This window comes from Vicugna pacos, chromosome 21 (assembly GCF_048564905.1).
Source record: "Vicugna pacos chromosome 21, VicPac4, whole genome shotgun sequence".
In the NCBI taxonomy this organism is placed as follows: domain Eukaryota; kingdom Metazoa; phylum Chordata; class Mammalia; order Artiodactyla; family Camelidae; genus Vicugna; species Vicugna pacos.
This window is the reverse complement of record NC_133007.1, coordinates 22812546-22817453: the sequence shown is the minus strand read 5'-3', so window position 1 is coordinate 22817453 and position 4908 is coordinate 22812546. Positions and strand designations below refer to the sequence as shown.

Sequence of the window (4908 nt, the reverse complement as noted above, 5' to 3'; positions counted from 1 at the left end):
TGCATTGCACCCTGATCAAACACTTGAACGAATCTCAATTCAGTGCCTACTTGGGCACACATCCCCTCCCAGTTGCCACAATTTCATGAAGACTAGGTTCCTAGAAAGCTTCTAGAACTGAGAAACCCTTAGAATAATGGGCCACGATGAACGTATACCTTTGCCCCAAACTTTAACAGTACTGGAGGGACAACCTTCTTGCTTTTTCAACTGTCACTGTTACTGTTCAGCAGCACTGTTACAACAGAAAGACACAGGCAGAGGAGGGGCTAGAAAAGGGTGGGTAGGACTCTGGGTTGTGGCTGAAAACTCCGATACGCCCCTTCTCTGCACTCCCTTCCTACCCCCACCCCAAGCCCCCATCCCCACACACAGACCACATTTTCCTTTCAGGCCTGCCCTTAAAGCAAAAAGATCCAGGAAGGGCTGAGCTAACAATAAAAGAAAGGCTCCAGAAGGGGCTGCCCGGGAGTGTCTGGACCACACCTGCATCCTCCAAAGGGCATCTCTGCGGGGCTGGCAGCAGATGGTTCATACCTGAACTGGCACTTCACCAAAGTAACTCAGAAAGGCAACGCTGTGCTGGTTCTCACTGCAAGAGTTCTAAGTCCCTTTAAAGCACCGGACTCCTTCCAAAGAATCTCAAGGGTTTCAATTGGCTACAAACAGGCACATGTCTGAAAGGCTGAAAGAACACATCGGTCTCCTTCCAGAGTCCTCCTGTCTGTCCTATCAATTCCCCACCTCTCGGCTGGTTTGGATTCTCCTCTCTCACCTCGCCCCAGCTTCCTTAGAGCCCTGACACGCTGGCTGTGTCCTCTGGTCACCCCTCCAGAGCACCGTGTGGGAGAGATGCTGTCTCCCCCGCAGTCAGGAGGAGAGGTGTGTCTTCTCAGGTTTCCTGAGTTCACCTAAGGTAGAGGTCAGTCCCTGACTTGGGCGGCTGCCTCAAGACCTAATAGGCTAGAGGCTACAATACGAAAGGGGGAGAGAGCCAGACCAGCCCCAAATAGAAGAACCACCTGACCAAGCTCCCAGTCTTGCTGATTATGGCCCATTAGATGAGACAGGGAAAGGAAGCTGAAATGGACACAGGAGGAGAGGGATGGTTGGAGACCGGGAATTACGAAAATAACATTCAGACACAACTGGCAAAGCTTGTCCTGCGAACAGGAAAGGCTGCAAACTTTTCACAGTGAAGAGCATTGAAGTAAAAGACCTTGAGTTTCTGGGGACAAGCTCGTCTGCTGCTGATAATGAGCGGGCTGCTCTGTAGTTTATTCCACTGAGACAAAGAGCAGTGATCACATCTCACCTTGGAGATGAGGAAGTGAGTGATGGGACTCAGCACCAAAAGCCCACCCTTTGGAATGCAAAACTATAGCCGACAAAGACAGCACAAGAAATTATCCTCCGCGTGACCCCATCCATCTCCTGACCCACCCTGTCAAGGTGGCTGTCACCTTAGAGGACAACTGGACCTTTCCTCATCAGCAGATGGGACAGTCTGCCTTTTTGTGTTCTCGGAGGTAAAAGGGTGGCACCAGAGTCACTCCGAAACCTATGGCCAGGCCCCTCGGTGATTAAGTGCCAATGATTCTTCTATGAAACAAAGGATTCAAAGGCTGTTTCAGTTAGGCTGAGCAAAGAGATGCAGCAGACATCTGAGCCTTCACTAGACAATGAAAAATAGTAAGGGAGGAACAGAGAAAGAATGAAGAGGGAGGAGACGGAAAAAGAGGGGAGGTCCAGGATTCCCAAGAAAGGGCTTTCCTTTCTCCTCCCCCAAGCCTCCAGGGAGGAATAAATATAATTATCAACCTAGCATAACAGCATACAGAATAAAAGAGATACCTGCCAGGTGACCATCTCTGCCGGGACTCGAACCCGGAACCTCTGGATTAGAAGTCCAGCGCGCTCGTCCATTGCGCCACAGAGACCTCACCACACACACAGCATCAGCACCAGAACTGAAAAAGCACATACCTTCTGCATCACCGAGCCATCTCAGCATCCTGCTCTCTGAGCGGTGGGGGGACAGGGACAGCTGGAAAATCTGGAGTGGAGATCCATGAGCCGGCTCCATCAAAGCTTTTCTCAATACTATGGGTCCTGGGGTCCTCAGAGGATTGGGGGAATGTGAAGGTGGTCGTTTTCCCAGTCCTAGAATCTCTGATGGAGCAGGACAGAGCTATACACAGGCTTTGCTCTCCTGTCCTCTCCATCCCTAAGGGAGGATACGGAGAATGTCTTTCTATTCTCATGCTAATTAAGCAGAGCACACCCAGCCCAGCCGAGAAAACTGAAGCCATCGCTACCTCCACCCCGTCTCCCTCACTGTGGTTTCATCCCAGTCCAGCTATTCTCAGACAGGGGCTGGGCAAAGCTGGCAGAATCAGGAAAACCCTCGATCCCCGAGACAAAGGAGCTGCTTCCTTAAGGAAACAGTGTGAATGGCAGCAGAGACCGGCAAGGAAGCTGGGCTGCAGGGGATGGTCCAGGTCCCAGCACTGAGCTGTCAAGCCTTGGGGGGAGGTCACGGGGGTCTGCTGGGATGTTCCTTCAGCATCTTCAGTAGAGTTAAAAATGGGAGTGGAGACGGAACAGTGGTGAGTGTGCGTGTGAGTGTGCATGTGTGTGTGTGCGTGTCAGAGAGAGCGCGCGTGCACACAGGGAGAGGGAGCGCAGCAGCAGCTCCGTAATGAGATACAGATGGTCTCCGTGCAGCCCTCCACGGTACCTGCTTCCCTTCCCCCACCTTCCCCGGCTCCAGGTCTGCCGCTCTGTCCTCCCTGGGCTGTCTCACTTAAAGAGCGAGGATTTCTCAGCTGTCTGGGCTAGAGGTGTCCCAGGACAATCAAACTGACCACCCCTCCATAACCATGTATAAAGGCCTCCATACCCAGCCCAGGTCCTATTTTGTAAAAGCCTCCTGGAGAAGGCAATGCCGTAAGCACTCCTCCCACTATGCCAGTTCTTCTGAGAGTCTAATCCAAGTCCTTCTTAACGTCACCTTCAGCTCACTTTATCCTTTTGATTCCCAGATACATCAGGGGACACTTGGCCTCTACGCTTCCAATGACAGTGCACTGATCTAAAGACTTCGATCCAGTGTTCACGACCCCGCTCCCACTCAGAAGGTTACAGTAAGAGCAGAGCGCCACCGGCTCCGACGGCCGCCGCTCCTCCTCCCTCAGAGCGCGTGCTTCCAGGGCCCACAGCGCTGGCCGCTGCCAACGGACACTGGTTATAACTCAAGAGCCAGGTGACGGCCAAGGGAAGAACAAGGTGACAAGATAAGGGGCTTCAGTGAGAAGATGTTTACGGGCCCTTCCAAGACCGTGTCCTAGTGCGGTATCTCATACTTCCCTACCCATGCCGACATCCCCCAGAACGGGATGTGGGACAGAACCGGACCGGGTGATGCAGTCAGGGTGGGTGCAAGGGAGATGCTAACAGCTGGGGAAGAGCAGCCACTCCAACCAAGCTGCTTTCCATCTGGGATCTAGAGACAGGAGCTCAGAAAAATGGAACAAATCACATATATTATAAACCTAACGCCAGGAAGCATAGAACAGGCTTGTCTTAATGTTAGCGAAGGCAAGTTCGTGTGCCTGCTGTACCCTGAGGCCAAACAAACTGAAACATCAGACTTCGGAGCAGAGAAAGGTTTACTGCGGGGCCGAGCAAGGAGGACAGGGTGGCTCACGCCCAAGGAAACCGCAAGCTCTCCAAAGGGCTTCAGCAAAGCTTATTGAAAGGCCAGGTAAGGGAGGGGGGTCGCAGGGTGTGTGACCAGCTCGTGCACAGTCCTCTGATTAGTTGATGCTGAGGGAGCAGGGTGGTCAACACTGTCAACCCCTAGGCGCCAGGAGGTCTGGGGACCATGTGCTCTCAATTATCAAGCAGTTCATTTCTCCCCTTTGGTGGTGATTTTAAGCATCTGAGAAACTCAGGAAATATACATGAGATTCTATTATCTGGGTGCTTCAGGGAGGAGCTGCAGCAGAGGAAACGGGGAGGGGTCTGAGCTGGAAGGCCCCATAGGGTCCTGCTCGGTGACATTAACACATTCACCCTAGACGATGCCGAGAACCTGACACATAGAACCCAGCGCTGGCCACAGACTGTGTCACTGCGGGCGGCTAGGGACAGGGGGCTAGTCTGGGAATCAGTCAGGAGGTCCGTGTGCTTGTAAAGGGGAGCTGAGCCCCACAGGCCAACCCCGAGGCACAGGGGAAAGGGAAGCCTAGGTTCTCAGGGCGGCTCCCGCCGGCCGGGTCAGCGTCCTCTCAGACCCAGACATACACCCTCAGCTCTTCATAACGCTGCTGTCCGACAGCCAAGAAACCCATCAGCCCTGAGTTTTGTCCAGACCTTCGCTGCCTGTTAAGAGATTGTGTTTCTCCACAACCCGCAGCTCTCCAATCCCTCCAGGAGCTTCGTTCATTGTTCCTTCTCTTCTCACTTGGGGCTGGGGATACAGTGGTGAGAGATAATCACGTCCCTCGGGGATCCTGTAGGCAAGTTCTAACCCGGGGAACTACTTACTCCAAAACACATCCAGGAAAAGCAGGGATCAGTCTTTACTGCCCACCAAACAAGGTGTCGATTTTCCAAGTTCACGCCAAGACCGTAACTCTGGTGACAGAAAGATCCAGCTTCGACAGCTGGCTGTGCAGCTTACTTGCTTCAAAACCCTGAAAAAATGACTCAACTTCTCAACCCTCCATTTCCTCAGTACCAACTGGGGGCAATAATAAATGCTATTGAGAAAGATGAGCTGAGACTTCACGGTACAAGGCGTTGCCCCCTTCCTTCCTCTGTCCCCCGAGTTGTAATTCTTGGCTGTCTGGCCTGGATTGCCTCCTTCCGCTTGAATACCCTTCCTTTATCTTTCCTTCGCCC

At 52.8% G+C, this 4908-nt stretch overlaps 1 non-coding gene across 1 annotated transcript; it reads right to left on the bottom strand.

The window, feature by feature from the left end:
* Nucleotides 1–1866: 1866 nt before the first annotated feature.
* On the bottom strand, nucleotides 1867–1940 carry TRNAR-UCU (transfer RNA arginine (anticodon UCU)). Its single transcript has one exon. It is a non-coding gene; the product is annotated as a tRNA-Arg (tRNA).
* Between the last annotated feature and the right edge of the window lie 2968 nt (nucleotides 1941–4908).